At 38.9% G+C, this 19,762-nt stretch overlaps 2 protein-coding genes and 1 pseudogene across 3 annotated transcripts in view; 2 read left to right on the top strand and 1 right to left on the bottom strand.

Annotated features, from left to right (window-relative positions):
* The window catches only part of Cmss1 (cms1 ribosomal small subunit homolog), a 290,654-nt gene that overhangs the window by 208,932 nt on the left and 61,960 nt on the right, over window positions 1-19,762 (bottom strand). The window lies entirely within an intron of this gene.
* Window positions 1-19,762, top strand: part of Filip1l (filamin A interacting protein 1 like) — a 225,039-nt gene that overhangs the window by 163,225 nt on the left and 42,052 nt on the right. The window lies entirely within an intron of this gene.
* LOC101987544 lies at window positions 13,340-13,707 on the top strand (annotated as a pseudogene).

Genomic DNA, 19,762 nt, shown 5'->3' with positions numbered 1-19,762 from the left:
CAATTAAAGCACTAGTAGTCAGGTAAATAACAAAAGGTACAGAAATCTCAGAATCTTACAATTTGAGCTAGAACAGACCTATGATGAAGATAGATCAACCTTCTGATTTTTGAACTGGAAAAAGGGGGGAGGGGAGACCTACTAAGTTCCAAATAAGAAGTCCAAAAATCTTGTTGTTGAATAAATACATAGCCAGAGCTGGAGTCAGGTCTGATGTGGGATCTCCCTCTTCACAGCATACAGAGGGGAATCCCACAGCATACAGAGGGGAATCCCACATCACAGATCTCCTAACAATATACTCAATGCTACTCTCTCTAGAATTATCATCACTATGTACCCAAACCTTGAACTTGGTATTACAGGAGATCCAGAAGACAATGACAACCTAACCACAATACAGTTGAAAACGCAAGAGAGTCATAAAATAATTTATGGGTAATTCAGGAAGAACTCACCTGCTAATATTATGGTATAGAAACTAAAGTTGCAGAATTGTGAAGGTTCAGGCAAAGAGGAATTTAAGAACTGTTGACTATTCTATAGCCAGCAAAGCACTAATTCAGAAAATACATCAGTACTGGTAAATATATCTACTGACTGGCTCATAGTTTCTTGCTTAACAGCCCTGTAAAGGAGGAATCTAAAGACTGAATATACCAAGGTTCCCTTCCATTCAGGCCATAAAATACAAAGAGGAAGAAGAGTAGTAAAGCAGCGCACAATGAAAATTACAGACTCAGACATAGAAATCAAGGTTGTATGTTGGAATTGAACTGTGTCCTGAATCTGTAACTTGCAAGTAAACTGTCCCAGGAGTATATTAACCCTTGAGATGTGAATACAAACATATCAAGCTATCGGGATTGGAAGGACTGGCAGTGATGAGTAGTATCAATGCACAGGCAGGCCTTACAGAAGGCCCAAGATAGTTAACAGCAGAAACTCGGGGCAGGAGAGCTGAGGTTTGGAGAAAGGAGTCCAGTCTAATGCACTATCTGACCTTGAACAAGGTATCTCTTTAAGACCCTGTTTCCAGTTAAAAGAAAAGTGGGCTGGGTGGTAGTGGTATGCACCTTTAGTCCTAACACCAGGAAGGCAGAGAGGCTGATCTCTGTGAGTTTGAGGCCAGCCTGGTCTACGAAGTGAGCTCCCAGACAGGCTTCAAAGTTACAGAGAAACCCTGTCTGGAGAAACCAATAAATAAACAAAAAAGCAAACAAATAAATAAATAGATAATGTGGCTCTCCAGCTGCTGCCTAGGGAGCCTCTGTCAGGCAGCTGTTTTCTGATAAAAGTGTAAAGAAAGTACCTGGTAAAGCTGTTTACTCATAAAAGTGCAATATGTTGTCTTTTTCCTTCTTACTGTTCTCTTTTCTTCATCTGCTGCCTAAAGCATCCTTTCCAGGATACTCTGAAGCTCCCTACCCACTTCTGCCACACCTGCCTGCCTTCTGGGACCCTAACTTAAAGACATGTCTAGCTCATTCCTCTTTTCAATCTCCCTCTTCTTGGCAGCTGCTAAGATTTTCAGCTTGCTTTCCCTGTTGGTTTTCTCTGAAATTCCAATAAAATTGTTCTTGAACTTACTTAAAGGGAAAAAAATACATGGATTTCATTGTAATAACTAAGTTACAACCTACACAGGGAGTATAATAATAGAGACTGCCACTGAATTAGGAAGCATTTTCCAGACAAATGGGACATTACATATAGATACATATTAAGCACCCATTACATATAGATACATATTATGCACCCAGAAAGACATTTAGTGCAATATGTTGGCCTACATAATTATAAATACTATACAGTCGCATGGTCTCCCATCTGCAAACTGTTGGTCCAGGAAAAGCAGCAATGCAATTTGAAAACCTGAGAGCAGATGTCCAAATTCCCGGCTATGTCTGAAGTACTATAATCCAAGAGTGACACAGGTCAGTGCAGGCTGATGGTTCATCATTCACCTTTCTCCTGACTTTCTGCTCTGTTCTGGCCTTCAAAAGGTTGATGATGCCCACTAACACTGGGGAGGGGCAGATACTCTACTCAGTCTCCTTCAAACATAACTTATTCGATAAAGAGGACACAGTCCAAAATATTGCTCAGCCAGTAATCTGCATCCTATGGCCCAATCAAGTGGACACATACAATTAAGCAACAGAATTACATTCTTTACAGCTGTCTGTCTTCAGAGTGCTTTGTTTACATTTTGGGCCATGCCATGGGGAATTCTGAAGATTGTCAAGAATTTAATTAGACCTTTGGTTTGGCTCCGAGGATGTGAATGAGAACCATCAAGGAAAATGCTGTTCAAGGTAGACACAGATGTAAGCAGGAGCAACGAGGAGTGACAGACAGATGAAAATGGGATACAGAGGAGGCGGAGTCACAGCTGCACTTCAGCATAGAGGTCCTTTGACACTGTCTAATAACCTAAAAGGACAGAACAATGAGCTGAAGTAGAACAGTGCTCAGTGACCTCTGGTTTAAACCTCACACCAATGAGGTACCGTTGGGGGAAGTCATTCTACATGAGCAGAAATGTTCAGTGTGGTGGTACTGAGAGGCACACAGCCTGTCACATGTACAAAAGGCACTCACCTAGGGTGATAGCTTTAAGTGCAAAAGACCCCAGGTCTCCACCCTGGCCTATCACCAGTCAAGACTCCACACACTATTGCATCCTCTCTCCTGAACTGAACCGCACAACATCACACATTTCCACTCTGAGAAAAGTGGACTTACTTCTGATTTACTTCGTAGGTCTTCTCATGTACATTTTAAAGCATTAAAACATTAACATAAGTTTAATTAAGAAATTTAATTGCCATATACAATATTAGGTCTCATTGTGGCATTCTCAGCAAACATTCTGTTGGCCCTTCTTTCACTTCTTCTCTCTCCCCGACCCACTCTGCATCATTTCACTCACCTCCCTCCCACGGTCGTGCATCCCCCTTCCTCAACACCTTTTATTTCCTGTCGCAGTCTGTCTAGTTTTACAGGCTATACCCATTCCTACTCCCTACATACATATAAACATTATTAGCTAAGATCCACATGAGAGAGGACAGGCAATCTTTGTGTTTCTAGTTAACTTTTTTTATGGTTTTCCACTCACCTCGTTTCCTAGGTTAGCCCTTTCAATTAGCATGGTTGTGGGAGAACAGAATATGAGACAATCAGTTGTAATGAGAAAAGCAGAATAAGGTGTGAGACAGATGGGGCAGATGGGCACTTTATTAAGGAACTACAGGATAGGATAACCCCAAAAGGAGACTCTGAAGTTATATATAATATAACAGCAACCACCAAAATTAAAAAAAGCCACAGAAACAAAATTAAAAAAGCCACTCCAGTGTCCTATAATTTTTCACTAACAAAAATATCAAGAACATAGTCCTAAGTTCTTAACTATAGCATGTAGATATATTACAATTTAACAGAGCACCCTTTATAAGCATTTAGATTCCTTCCTCTTTCCTTTATTATAAAGAATATTATGATAGCCTCACATTCCAATTAATTTATGGTAACTCCTAATTGTTGTTTAGGATAAATTCTTAGCTGTAGATTACTGGGCCAAAGTTATAAAACTCTTTTATTTAAGGAGTTTGAAACACACAGCTAAAAGGCCAGCTGTAGACATTTATACTACTAACAATAATGGAGAGTCTCTCAGTGTATGCTTTATAAATTTATCTGGGATAATCTTGACTATGACCTCATTTAAACATATGATGTGAAAGCTTGCTTAAAGTGAATGTCAGTGAGATGAATCAGACTCTCCTACTGACTTGGGCTTTGAGTTTTGAAGAATTATTTATGGAGGAAAAGCCCTAGTACTTCATCAAAAAAATATAACTGAAAGATAATAACATTTCTCTAAGGAGTATTTTGATCTTGCTAATATGATTTCAGTGTATTGTCACCCGCATTCTCCACCAAATACAGTTTTTAGACATAATGTCAGCAGTCTTCTTGAATGTCACCTCTGCTGATGCTTCTCTCAAAGGTTGAAGCTCTCCTCTATTTACAAATTCCACATCAAGCAATTAAGGCCAAATTCATGCTCCTAGTTCACATTTCATAGAATGTGACGTATTTGCAATAATAAACAACACTCACTACTGGCCTTACATGTTTCTAATAAGTTTGCTTTGTTTCATAGTATGAGATTTAAGGACCACTTCACCAAATTCCTCCTCTCATAATTCAGTTGGCATGGATAACACACATGGAAATGTAATGAAGAAAATGGGTCAAAAGATGATATGAGCAAGGCTAAGCTCCCAACTAATGTGCATAAATTGTCCGTCCTGTTCTGGGTCCTGCTTCAACTACTAAAATCAAGGAGAGAAACCAAAAGTTTATAGTACATCTTCAAGAGAATGTGGTATTAGGAGCTCTGGTTGGGGAGGGGTAATCAGATGGGGCCAGGAGACAATCCTTGGTGAACGTATTTAACCCCATTTCTACTGCCAGCTCCCTTCCGTGTTTTTCTCATTATTTATCATGTACATACAATTGTTTACTTTCATGAATTTCCCAAACACCATGAATATAACTGAGATGCCTGACAAGCAGTAACAGCTCCAGAAGTAACACAATCAGAATTTATGAGGGTGAAATGTGCTTTCTGTGTTCTTTAATTAAAAATAAGGAACGTCTAATTCTGTTTTGTATATTATACCTTACATTTTGGCAAATATGATAGTCAAGGCATTCTGTCCCCTAATAAACATAAGAATATATTCAAGTAAAGGAAAAACATAGAAAAGAGATTTTTCTACCCTGATCAATGTAGAAACATCAAAGTTATTCCAATTTGAACATATATAAATATAAAATAGCCAAAATCTCACTGCCTGAAGAGTTTGATAATCATGACAAAATGGGATCACAGGGGTACAATCAACATAGTGAGAATTCTATATGACAACCTTGTATCATTAACAAAACAAGGAATAAAGAGAGGTAACATGTTAAATAGACTTAGAGATTTCAAAAAAGTTTAGTGCATGAACTATTTAAATAAATTGTTTTATGTTTTTCTGACAAGGGCACATTATGCATTGGTCTTGACTTGAGATGTTGCCTGAGTGTTAGGATTATAGGCATGTTTACACTACACCTGCTTTATTTGAATCATGATTTGAGGACACTTGGGTAGGGAGAGAAGGGGGGAATGGAAATCTGAATATTTTGCAGAATACACAGGACAACAGAATTATTGCTAACATTTTATGTGTTAATAGTTCTGTGAATGTGTATTTTAAAAGAACCCTTACTGGGCTGGGAGTGTAGCTCAGTTGGTAGAATGCCTGTCCAGCATATGTGAGGTCCTAGGTTCAATTCGCTGGCACCACATAAACTGGACACCATGGCACAAAACTGAAATTTTAGCACTTGCGAGGTAGCAGGAGGATCAGAAGTGTAGGGTCATCCTTGGCTATACAGTGAGCTCAAGATCAGCCTAGTATTCAAGGGAAGGAAAGAAGGAAGGAAGGAAGAGAGGGAGGGAGGAAAGGAGGGAAGAAGGAAGGAGAGGGGAAGGAAAAGAGAAGTGGAGAGAGGAAATGAAGGGGAGGGAAGGGAAGGCGGAGGGAGAGCAGGGGAGGGAGAGGAGAAGAAAGAGGAAATGAAGGGGAGGGAAGGGAAGACGGAGGGAGAGCAGGGGAGGGAGAGGAGAAGAAAGAGCACGTTGATAAATTCTGAAGACTTTAGAGCAGTTGTTCTTAACCCTTAACATGCTGTGGTGACTCCATCCATAAAATTGTTGTGTTGCTACCTCATAACTGGAATTTTGCTACTGCTTGAATCATAATATACATATCTGATACGCAGATTGTCTTTTTTTAAATATTTATTTATTTATTTATTATGGACACACTATTCTGTTTGCATATATGTCTGTAGGCCAGAAGAGGACACCAGACCTCATGACAGATGGTTGTGAGCCACCATGTGGTTGCTGGAAATCGAACTCGGGTCCTTTGGAAGAGCACGCAATGCTCTTAACCACTGAGCCATCTCTCCAGCCCGACGCAGATGGTCTTAAGTGACCACTGTGAAAGGGTCGGCTCAGCCTCAGTCATGACCCGCAGGTTGAGAATTGCTGATTTAGAGGAATGATCAGTTCTGTAGGAGTGGGTATAAAAACTTCCTGATAGGCAGCAACTAGCTTGAAGGCATTTAACTGGCAGAAATTATACCCACAGATACAAAGGAAGTAAGAAAGACAATCTGTGGATAGCAACACGTTAGGTTGTGTGCCACAAACCTGATTTTCTCCTTTATCCTGAACTCAAACCATGCAAAAAAAGTCTCATCCTAACACCCCAATTTGTCAGAGCATTCACAGTATATAGAAAAAATTGCATTTTAAGTGTCTAAAGCCAAAGTTGGAGGGAATCTAAGAATAGAAACAATAGCAACAAGACCAACAACCAGAACACCATTATAAACAGAGCTCTTTAAAAGCGGATTGCAATTCTGCCATCCCATTACTGTACCACTTCCTGATAATGACTTTATAGCAAAATGAGACTGGAGAAATACATTTCCATTTGGCTGCAGCAAATGGAAAATTAAATCTCATTTTATCCAAAATCATAAAAAGGGAGCTGTTGTAATATGCTACCTAATCCTTTTTGCCTGGCCTAAAATTAGCTAATTACAGCAACATGTGAGCAAATGGCAATGAAATATAACCTAATGAAAAAGCAAAAGGGACAGGGGCATCTATTTATTTTAAATGTGTCCGAGCTCTGCCAGAGGGCATTCCAGTCTGTATCCCCATCCTCAGAAAGAGCAACTCGGCTAACCTCACTTAGATATATCATCCTGTCTTTGGCCATCTTTTGAGTTGGACTCCAAGTTTACTGGAGGACTTGAGGGAAGAGTGACATGAGTTCCACCTGCAAACAGGGCAGATTTCTTGCGCTCTGCTTTCGAGCCTCACACTTCTCTGGGACTGTTAAAGGAACTGTTTGGGCACTCACCTCTAAGAGCTCACAGAACTCTGTTTCTGCATTAGGTTTGCTGAAAGTATTCTGAGTCTATTTGCATTCTATCAGTCCACAGTGAGTCAGGCTATTCCAAACCGGTTTTCTAACCAGAAAACTGAGAAGTTTGATGACACATTTAGGTAAACATGCTCACTGGATGAAGTTATTTGAGTTTTTATAGCTTTTAATCCTCTGTGAGCTTTGAAATTCATACAGGTTTTTAGACTAGATTTAAGTTCATCTGAGTTAAATAATAGAAATTATATATAAACAAACTCTATTAAAAACTTCATGGATTCTGGAGAGTTAAGACTATTTAATAATATAAAGAGCAATTAATGTAAGTTGATCTGAAACTGAAGCCTTTAACTATTAACTAATCAGCCTTATTCCTAATTAAAATCTTGGCTCAGGATAGACTTCTTGCCCAGAGAACTAAAGCTTCTCATTCACTCTGGCTGGATGACGACAGCTCTGGCTGACAATGATAAATGAACTCTGAGTCTGAGGGGTTCACTCCAGTGAAAGAACAGGAAAGGGGTTGCAGACCAAGGCTCTCATCACCTACTTTGCAGGCAACCTGAGAATTCAATAGGCAGTTGAATGCAAGTGCAATAAAAATGTGGTAAAAGCACATGCCAAAGTTGTCTAAATTAACTGACCTGATAGCAACTGTGAGTTACAAAAGCTAACTAAAACTTGCAATGTGGGAGACTTTTTAACCTATCAGATGAATGACAACATGGGCCAAGATGTAAAAAGATTCCTCTAACAGCCCACTGTTGGCAATATTATTACTTCTTTGTACAAAGAAGACTCTTCCAATATATCTACTGTGATATCTCTTGCCCTTGATCTTTTTTTTGTTTTGTTTTGTTTTTTGTTTTTCAAGACAGGGTTTCTCTGTGGCTTTGGAGCCTGTCCTGGAACTAGCTCTTGTAGACCAGGTTGGTCTTGAACTCACAGAGATCCGCCTGCCTCTGCCTCCCAAGTGCTGGGATTAAAGGCGTGCGCCACTACCGCCCGGCTATCTCTTGCCCTTGAGAATGTTCGCTTCACCTAAAAGAAACCTTGATCCAGGCTCACATTTCTGCTCCAAACTTAGATATTTTATTATTTACTATTACCACCCTTGGGAGCAAATGCTTAAGAAATAATTAGGGAACAATTGACTGGTCCTAAACTTTTTGATACTGGCAACTTTCCTTGCCTCTACCCTACTTCCTACCAACAGTTCCAATTCAGGCCTTCACAGTGTACACAATCCCATGCGTGTGCACATACACATGCACACACACTAATATAAACTAAGATTTATTTTATTGGTTTCACTATCATAATGAAGCCTGGCTCAAAACACCTCTCTTCCTTCTGTATCTGCTACTGAGTCAGGCGAGGAAGTAATTCCACGAGAAGATGCTCAGTATTTTCACATCCACAGCTTGAAGTCCCTGCTTCCAGGCACTTTAACCACCATCTTGTTCTGGAAATGCTGCCTTACAGCATTGGCTTCCTAAATTCCGCAGGTAAACAGTTCTCTGCAACGGTGTAGTGAAACAAGAAGCAGCTTGTAGAAAAAAGAGGTGCAGAGTACCTCACAAAGGACTTAACTAAGGACTCGGGTACAGCTCAATTGATAGCATGCTTGCTTTGCCCTAGGTGCCATGCCCAGCACTGCATGTAATTTATGTCTCTAATCTAAGCACTTAGGAAAGAGGAGGCAAGAAGACCAAAGGTTCACATGCATGTGACAGCTCTTGCCTGTACTCCTAGCACTCCTGAAGCTGAGGCAGGAGGTTCACTCATATTAACAACACAGTAAAATCTCATCTTGAGGGGAAAAAAAAGAAATAATGGGATTTATTTTTGTTTGTTATAGGGGCATTAGGTTCTATTTTGTATATTCTATATAAAAACCACACAAAGACCCCTTACAAAGAACTGGAAAACTGGCTCTAACAGTTGGAAAGGCAACCGTTACAGTCAGCTGCAAACACTCCCAGGGTCTGAGATGAGTTACCTCATTTAGTCTCCACCAGAACCCTCTGAATGGGTGCTATTATTGTACACTTAGACATTTTGAAGACCATTAGTAACTTGCCCAAGGTCACACTGGTAGCCACTGTGCAGGAAAGTAGGCCGAAGGTCCAATTCCTAAATCTAGGTAGATTTAACCCTTCTCTGCCGTGGTGCCCCAACCTAGGTGATCACCATTGTTTTCCAGGAGAGATACTGAGAAATGCAGATTTCTGGGCCAGTTCCTAAACATGATAAGGTAGGTTCCTGATTGTGGTGGTCAAAGGTGTCAGCACAGTGGCATTTCAAATATGGTTCACATGTTCTTTCAAGATGCCAAGAGAACACAGGGAAGCCAGTTGTCAAATAGTTGTCTAAGTCAAATCATTTGCCTGGAATAGAAGCAGATTCTCTTGTTCCACACAAACCTCTTCTTTACTATGTAGCAGTCAAGAAGGTCATGTTACTGCGGGGTCAAATGAGGACACGGTCATCTATGTCAGCAGTTAGGATCAAGACACATGACTGCAGGAGCCATGCTATGGAAGATGAACATGATACAATAGAGCAAATCTTCTGTGTGAGAAGTGTTGAGTCAGAATTATACTCAGACAGAAGGCATGGGAACCAATGTAGTCAGAGCTTAAATCCCTGGCCATGTTCATTGCAGGACCAGATATTAATATTCAATATAAGTATTGAAAATTCAATTAGAAAAATCAATTTTTCAGCTTCTGAAAATTCAAGTATGTAGTTCATTTGTCCATTTATTTCAAAATATTTATTGAGTGCCTTCCACATGCAATGTACTAGATCCACATTAGATCCTGAAAGGCAGGAAAGCATCTGGGTAATGGAAAATGATGTCATCATTGATTACAGAACCAGGAATGGCTCTGTGGAAAGTTAGCATATCAGCTGCTTCTTGAAAGACAGGCACACAGTTCAAATAGACAGAAAACAAGAGCATGGGAAACAGAAAGCATTATAGGTAAGCCCAATGGTATAAAGGAAAGAGATTAGGGCAAAACGTGTAACCAAACTCCGGAAACAGTGAAGAGTACACTTTGGCTTGAGTCTAGGTATGGTGGAAAAGTAATGAAATCAATGGCTGCAATGGCACAGTGGTCAAAGAACAACAAGCTGCTGTGAGACTAAGAAAGCAGCAGGCAGCTGAGATGCATTTCAGCAGCACAAAGGTAGTAATACAATGTAATGCGAGCAAAACAACAGATCGGAGTTGAAGGATACTTACAGTATAAACTAACTGGTGCCTGTGAATTATTTTGTTGTTGTTAGGGTAAGAGAAACGATATTTACATGTTATGGTTGTTAGCTTGGTGTTTTTGTGGGACTCCGAATAGTGGGGTTTGGGGTGTCCCTGACTCCTTTACCTACTCATGGGATCCTTTTCTCCTACCAGGTGGCCTCATTCAGCCATGATTTGAGGGTCTGTGCCTAGTCTTATTGCATCTTGTTATGCTGTGTTTGGTCCATATTCCTGGGAGGCCTGTTCATTTCTGAAGGGGAACAAGAGGAGTAGATCTGGGGATGGGGAGGGTGGAGGAAGTATAGGGAGGGGAAACTGTAATCACAATGAATTATATTTGAAAGAACAAATAAAAAGAGAGAAATGATTTTAAGGTTGGGATATGGAAAATGAGGGGAAAGGGCAAAGTACACAAAAAGCATCTTGCCTTCAAGTTAGAGATTATCATCTCTCTTTACACCTCACTGATGTAACCCAAATTCACATAACAGCTTCACAGAGTAGGAAAAGCTAGAAGCGTCTGGCTGAGGGTAGGAGGACACAAACAGTTAAAGTTTAAGTGTAACTAAGTCTGCTGTGATCTTAGTACATCTGCAACTTTCTGTATCTCAAGTTTTATTACAATGTGCTTATTTAGTTTGGTGGAGGTGAGATTTGGGGATGGAGGATGAAGGCTACAGTGTAGTGTGTAATGGATCCAGGACAACTCATCTGTTCCCTCTTTCCACCACGTGGGCCAAGGACTGAACTCATGTTACTAACTGACAGCAAACCTTGACCTACTGAACTCTATCTCCAGCCCTGCATTTCAATTTTATATTCATAAATTTGAAGGATACTATTTCTTGAAAAGGGCACAAAACTATCAATTATAAGATTAAAAATGGACTTCATCAAAATTAGTAAATTCTGTTTAATAAAATGCAAAACTAACAGGATAAAAGATAAACCAAAGATTGAGAGATGATATCTATTTGAAAATATCCAACTAACAAAGACTTAGAATATGTAAACAACATCATAAAACAATAACAATAATAACAAGACTGGTAACTCAATATGAAAAAAATATTTGAAGAGATGCCTTATGAAAGAGGATATTCAATAAGGTGAAGAGTGAGCTCAACATTGTTAATTCTCAAGGAAATATGCATCAATAGTAAAGCAAGGGTTGATGGTAATAGCACCGCAATAGTAAGAGTACCTGCTTTGCATGAACAAAGCTCTAGGTCCCACTTGAGCACTGGAAAAAGAAAAACTGAACCCCATTCAAACCACCATAAAACAAAACAAAACCCAAGCCCTATTTATCCCTACCAGAAAGACTAAATCAAAAGGACACTACCATCTAGGTGTTGTGGCTCACACTATCATCCAAGCACTCAGGAGGCTCGGTTGCCAAGATTATCAGGCTAGCCTGGGCTAGTGAATTCTAGGTCAGCATGATCTAAAGAATGAGACCCTGTCTCAAAAAAGACATTACTAAATGTTAAGAGGAAGTAGAACGGGCAGAACTTGCATACATTCCTAGAGACTGTAAATCCTATTTATAGACACATCATTCCATTACTATGAGTCCACCCATGCTCTATCCAAAACAGACAGAAATAATCTAAGGTAACAGAGGTCAAAATGGCGGTTACTTCCTAAAAGGGAAATGGATAGAAACTGGAAGGTGCAAAAAGAAAGAGGCTACACCACATATTCTAAAACTGGGGCAGAGAGAATAGCTGGACTCCACAATCTGGAGTATTGCTGACATGGTTGGAAGATATGCAGGGGCTGATGAGCTTACTTTGGAGTATTTGGTCAAGGAACCAGAGAGGCCTCCCAGAGTATGCGCACACAAGGGTGAGATAGAACGTAGGCAAGCAAAGGCTAATGATAAACATTTGAGAGCTCGAGCAAAAACGGGAAAGCTTTAAGAGTATGGAGGAGGTCATGAAGTGGGTAGTGGGATAGAGAACAGATGAATGGGTTGTGCTGGTGGCAGGAGCCTATATTCAGAGTAGAAGAAACCAGAAAAGAATCTCTTAGACACAGAATTTAAAGAGGCCAGTGTCCATGAAGTTAGCAAAGAATATTTTATGAGAGCATCTGAAGAGACCAGTGTTTAGGTGTTAGGAAAGAATTGCTCTATGAGACAGGCCAGCATCTTGGAAGCCAAAAGGAAAAAATCTTAAGGATTCAGCAGGTAGTCAGCTGTGTAAAAGGTACAGAAAGGGCAGAGGATGTTAAAGAGAACCTGCTGGATGTGATAATGAAGTCACTCACCTACCACACTGGAGTGAACAATTTCATCTGGGTGGAAAGCGGTGAGCCCAGACTTCCTTCCAGAGGCTGGTGAGGATGTGGACATGATGACCATGAATAGCACTGCTCTTTCAAGAACATGCCAGGGATTTGCAAAGGAAAATGGGGGTTGGTCACTCAGGGAAGTAGTGAAATTGGAGGGGAAGTGACAAGTGAGATTGAAGACGCTCAGACTGGGATGTGGGAACTAGACATGACAAGTAGAGTCAAGTCCTGGAGAAGACCAGCAGGTGGTCACTACAGTGAAGGGAAGTTGAGATAGGCATGAACCTGAGGTTGACTAAAAATTAACAAATGATCACAAACGAAAATTTAAAATAGCAAAGAAATTTGTGGCCTGGGCCTAGGTTTGGAATAGGAAGAAGATAGCCAGCTAGCTAAGATTAGTATTTGGAAGGTTCTTCTATTTATATTAATGGAATATTAAAATCCCTATTTAAATTTTGTCATTCAAAACCTCCAGTGCCTATAATACTGTCTTGTAGAGAAAAAACAAAACCAAAACCAAAAAAAAAACCAAAGCAAAAACAACAGAAAAAAACAAAAAACAAAAAACAAACAAACAAACAAACAACAAACTTACTATTTATGTAAAACTAGCAAATATAGTTACAAATACTAGATTGGAAAACAATGTTTTTCTCTCCCCATTAAAAAAAAAATCAATCTAAGATTAGGAACCAAAAGGGCCTTCCCTCTTTCTTTCTGTGCCTATATCGCACCTGCCAACATGGTGAACGTTCCTAAGACCCACCGGACATTCTGCAAGAAATGTGGCAAACACCAACCCCACAAAGTGACCCAGTACAAGAAGGGCAAAGATTCTTTGTATGCCCAGGGAAAGCGGCGTTATGACAGGAAACAGAGTGGCTATGGTGGGCAGACTAAGCCTATTTTCCGCAAAAAGGAGAAGAAAACTACAAAGAAGATTGTGCTGAGACTGGAATGTGATGTGTGGAGCCCAACGGCAGATCTAAGAGGATGCTGGCTATTAAGAAATGTAAGCACTTTGAACTGGGTGGTGATAAGAAGAGAAAGGGCCAAGTGATCCAGTTCTAAGCTGACCTTGTTATGAAGACAATAAAATCATGAGCTTTCACTTAAAAAAAAGATTAGGAACCAAAATACAAACGGTGAAAATAACAAAGCAAGCACATTCTAATGATGAAACAGTATGGTCTACTGCCCCCGCAGAACTTTGTTTACAGCGAGAATAAAAACCATGTACTTATCATTAAGAGCGATAATAACAAAAACATTTGCCACTCTCTGCTGCCAGGAATATAAGTGCTGGTCTGAAAGCTGGGCAACTCAAAGCAGGTAAGCAAATTAAGACCCAGTTAGATTTTGAAATAAGAGTATTTGCTTAGGAAAACAAGATGCATATCTCAAGTTACTTTTCCTGCCCAAGGATGTTGCTTAATTCAATTAGCTTGGGCTTGTTTTCTATTACTTAAGGCCATATTTTTCTATTACTAAATGAAGATTTATTCATTTGTGACAAATTAGTACAAGTAAATAAAGCACCAGGGATCTTAACTTCATCTTTCTTTCAAGTGTTTGTACAGTATTTTTGTATGAAACATCCTATTTTTGTTGCTGTTTTTGTTTGTTTTATTTTGTTTTTAAAGCAAGAATTCCCTTTGTGGGGTCTAGTCACTACTCCAAAATACCCAGGGTCTTCCATCATGGATCTACAAAGGATGTTTTACACAGGAACCTATGAAGATGCCTGAAATTATACACTCAGTCATCATCCAATTACAATTCTTCTAAACTTTATTTTTTAGCCTACCAAACCAATGTGACTAATACTTTAAAACTGCACAAACCTGTTCAGATTTATATTTGCATGTGTGCACAGAGAGAAAGAGAGGAGAGGTGGGAGGAAGGAGGCAGCTTACAATTTAAATTTTTTTTACAATAACCATATGTAATAGGTATGTTTATTAGCAAAGTTTTATGGATAGAGAAACTAATGCCTGAGAAAATGCATAAGCTGCTTAGGGAATCAGCTAAAAATGGGCAGGGAGGAGAACTGAACCCGGCAGTGTGGGTGGTCATTTGTTTATGACCCCAATCGTAAGATGATAAGGGTCTGTGAGTAAAAGTACTTCCTTCATAGATGAGGAAATGGAAACACAAAGAACTATACAACTAGTAGCCATCCAATTCTAGACTTTGCTTCTCCTACCACAATGCTTATAATCTGAAGAGATTTTAAGCATACCCATTTCCACCTCCAGGTTTTCCAACGCTTAAACTATCTCCACATGGGAATCACCCTATTTCATTCTGCTTACATGTGTGAAAACTCCAAACTCTGTTAAAACTTTTGTAAGAAAGTGACCTATTGTGTTGCATTTAGTGTGACTCTCTTCCAGACAAGAACTTTTTTGACTTGTTAACCCTTTCAGTTATCCAGTCTCTTGCTGACAAAGGAATGGAGTCCAACATTTCTCCCCTGCAACAAAATGAGTTTTGAGGTATATTTCATGTGACTACCTTACACACTATTCTCCGTCTGAGAACAGCTGACAAGTACATACACTTATATATCAGAATAGCTTCATAAGGAATGGATACCTAACAACATTCCATAGAATTACCTAATGCTTATCTCATTTTCACTACTGTTCCCATGTCCTCTTGTTGAACTGATTCTTTTAAAAAAAGGAAAAATGAGCAATTGAGTATGCATGCCTATTCAATTCAACAGCTATCTACAGAGTTTCTACTTTTTCTCACATGATGAGTATGGTATAAACTGTGCCGAGGATAATGAGACCAAGTTTAGGAACATTCAAAGAACATGCTGCTGCGCAGTACTAAAAAGTCTTGGGACTTGGAAAAGAGTCATGTATACTGATGAATATATCTTTAAAATGTCTAATAAGCAGGAAGGTGGTGACACACACCTTCAATCCCAGCACTAGGAAAGCAGAGGCAGACGGGTCTCTGAGTTCGAGGTTGAGGGCAGTCTGGTTTACAGAGTAAGTTCCAGGACAGCCAGCATTACACAGAGAAACCCTGTCTTGAAAAAACAAGGAGAGCAAAAGGTCTCTTATAGAACTAGAGTAGTACTGGCAGGCAGTGCTTAGGAAATTAGTGAAAAGTCACTTTGGTGTTATATCAGCAATACCTTCTGTATACCTGTGCAACATCATGCCGAGCTCCACTATGAACAACATTTGTGCTGCTCCTTACACAGAAACAAATCCAAATCGCGTGTGTATGTGTGTTAAAGTGTGTGCTTGCGCTTGTTCTTATCCTTGCTGGAATCTGTGCTATTTATCAACAAGATAATGCAAAGAAAATTCAATAGGCACATCCTGTCCAGAGGTTAACAAAGGAAAACTCAAAAAAAGCAGTTCCATAAATTGTTTCTACAAAGAACCTGAGATGTTGTTGACTACTGGCTTCAGAACCCTGCACTGCTGCTGTCCGCTCTTTATAGTGTCATATTATTGTCTGCTCAAATCACAGGTCCTGATGTACAGCGAGATTTCCCTATGAGCACCTGGCTAATAGCCAAGCAAAAATACATAATTTAAAACACTCAATCAGGTTCGTTCTGAGGCATTTTGCTCGGTGTTTAATAGCTTCTCCAGGGACAGGAAATCACAAAGGCACATTGTTTAGACCTGAGCTGAAATGAGTCATTGCTTGTCACCACATTTTTGAGGATTTGGCATTAGTCTTCTGAGAAAGAGAACCTAAACATTTGAAATAAATACCAATTTTCCTAAACAATTTAGTAAAATCAGGCTACTCTTTTCACCGAAGCAGCAAAATGTAGCCCCAAAGGAAAACACTATCTTTCTCTAACTAGGAGCCGTTTTGTTATTCTCAATACCACCTTTTGGGAAAATTTTAATAATTATTTGACACACAGTCCCTAAAGCAATGCTGCAGTTTCCTGGAGTGTTTATGTTTTACAAGATGTTACTAGACAGTATATAGTAAAACCTTTGGTAAATCTTATCCCTCTGGGCCAGTGGTTCTAAAACTTCTCTGTATACTAGAACCACCAGAGAAGGCCTATGTACAGCAACCAAGGGAGAATCTTGAGACTTAATCATTAGTACTAATGACAGTTCTCTAGGTAATTCTATCATAGAGCGAAGTCTGTATTGGTGTTTTAGACTTTACGTACGGAAGCGCAAAGATAGGTGAGTTGGGCAAGAATGGCGCTTTATGAAAGTCTGATAAGAGTTGAAAGATGGGAGAAAAGGTTTGACTAAGCTCTTTGAAAATGACATTTTCATGTACAGGGATAAATTAATAGTTAAAGGCCAAATTCCAGGGTATGAACCTGGTGATTGGTTGTTTATGAGTACTAGGAGACTTGGTTTCTTGAAGTCTCTTAACTGACTAAATGAGAATAATAAAAGTACTTTTCAGGATTGCTATACAAAGAATTAATCTACATGAATATAAAGGGTTAAGAATAGTGTCTTACACACAATAAGACCAGGTATGGTACTTGCTAACATCCTCCTCATCAATATCTTTATTATTCATACCTTACTAAAATGAGTTGAATGTACTGTCCTAAACTAAAGACACTTGAAATGTCTTGATTTCTAGAATTTTAAGACATTTACAACATATTTAACCTATTCATTCTATACATACTTACTGAGCACTTATACATGCGTGAAACATCATCATATACGTGTTGCCTAACTTTTGTAAAAAAAAAAAAAGCGTTCCTGTGCTTTTCTACTTGTTTCAGTCTAACATTCTAGTAAGTTGATTCCGACTTTGCAATAGAGTTTCATAGCTCCAGCACAACTGGAACACCACAGACAACAGCTGAGGAAGAGACTCGCCATAACCAGCTAGTCGAACATGTACCCTACTCATGCGTTTGTGCAAGCAACTACATGATATATACCTCACTTAATTAATTCAATGGGTTTTTCTGTAAGGATAGTACTCCCCAGTGGCCTTAGTTTACGAATGGCAGATTGGAAATACAGAGAGATTATACAACTGGCATGCAGAGAACTTAAGATGTCTCTGCCCACAATCTGAGTAGTCAACTTGGTTTCTGGGAGGTGGACTGTAGTGGACTCACAATCAAGAACAGGAGGGAGTCTAAATGCCTGTCCTCAAGTTATATTTCATGGAGGAATCCTCATGCTTTGACTTAAAAAAAAAGTCTGTAGAAGAATACAAGAGAAGTGAGGGAAATTCTAGAGAAAATGACAATAATCACAGCTACTAGTCAGATTTTACAAACACAAAATCTGTACATGCAATAGCTTTTGATCATTTTAATTGTGTAATCAATTTAATTCATGGAAAACTCTGCAAAAGTTTTAGGGGAACTATTTCCAATGATTTTAAAAGGCACAACTTTTACTTTTAAGTCTAGTGCATTAATAATGCTTATTAAGATAAAAGTATGTGTTACAAAATGACCAAAACACCCTTCCCATATAATCATGTGATACAGGAAATCAAACATGAGCTTTTGAAACTATAACCAAATGTTCTGTTTAAAATAAAGTTGATGTAAATAAATATTAACAAACATCAGACATTATTTTCTTTTAAAAGATATTTTTAGATGAAATGAAAAGACTTCTCAGTTTCAGCCTCTAAGGAAATGAACACATAAAAATCCCTATCAAATATAATCAAGAGCATATTCACTATAGTTGTCGTGAAAAAAGGAGTACACACCTTTTTTAGTATGTAGGCTCAGGCCTTCTTAGTTGGCATAAAATTGGAAAAGAAATCTGACTTGCATTAGTGTTAATAATTATTAAATTTCTATGAGAACTTTAGGCTCAGTGTTCACGAACAGTGTCTTTTAACTTCACTCTCTGTGAATGTTCCACGTGCTTGCACATGGAGGCTGAAAGTTAAGTGTCTTCCTCAATCACTGTCTATCTCCTTTTACAAGACAGCGTCCCTCACTGAACTCAAAGCCCACTGAGCTCCAGGGATCTGCCTGTCCGCATCCCACCAGACAGAGTTAGACACACACCACCTTGCCCAGTTAGGCATTCAAACACCGGTCATCATGTTTACATTTGTCATCTCCCATTCCTTTCTGAAATTCTTATATGACCATCCAAGTCACTTTAAAACAAAACAAATATAGTATGATTTTAATTAGTCATGGTGATCAAAAGCACAAATAGCTGAATTTATGCATGAGTACTAGACATTCATGAGTATTTGTTCAACTTTTACGCACGATAGAAGGTCCTCTGTAATGAGGTCTCTTAGCAGAGATCTCTAAAACTCTAATAACCCAATTTGGGGTTGGGGAAGTAGTATGACAAAGAAATGAGAAGCTAAAGAACCCAGTTCAGAATCTGGGAGTCTTAAAACAGTCTTTTGCTTTCACTGTGCAAAATTTTCCCTAAACTACACTAAGTTACACATCAGTATGCCACAAGAAATTATTCTTTTTTTTTTTTTTGGCAACAGTATCAAGCTTCAGAAAATGCAGACTACTCAGTTCTAAAAAAGAAATAGAACAGATCATTCAAATTTTGATGTCAGGTAAATATAAATTCATTTCAATATATAAAGCTAAACTGTAAGTTGTTGGTTGCTTTGTTCAGGATTATATTTATTTATGGCTATGTACTACTAAATGTATTCATTACCAGAACCAAAGAACAGCCCAGGTAGGATGGTTTCAACCTTCTGAGACAGATGGTTTTTAGTGCAGCTGTCAACTCTGCTGTGACCGCAGGAAAGCAGCTAGATGACAACTAAACAAGGGGGTGTGACTCTCTTCTTCATTTTTCGACCCTAAATTGGTATTTTATATAATGGTCACATAAAAAGAACAGACAGCTTTATTGAGAGGTTGTCCAGTCACGTGATTAAAGGCCCATTTGGATTAATGTATAAGACAGTGAACAATGTTATCTCCTTATTCTTTACTGAAAGTCGCAGGCTAGTCAGTACATTATATGCATTTAGATAATTTAGAATGTCATGTCTCCACTCAGGGCCAGGACCTAGATCCCATTTTTCTGATGGGTAACCAAGTTTTTCAGTTTCAGTTCCTGTTTCACAGGCTGCTGATTAGGAGGGGTAAGGGTCCATCATCAATGAACTTTATTATTATTATTATTATTATTATTATTATTATTATTATTATTATTATTATTATTAT

This window comes from Microtus ochrogaster, chromosome 2, assembly GCF_000317375.1.
Source record: "Microtus ochrogaster isolate Prairie Vole_2 chromosome 2, MicOch1.0, whole genome shotgun sequence".
NCBI classification, from domain to species: Eukaryota; Metazoa; Chordata; class Mammalia; order Rodentia; family Cricetidae; genus Microtus; species Microtus ochrogaster.
This window is presented reverse-complemented; position numbering and strand designations above follow the sequence as displayed.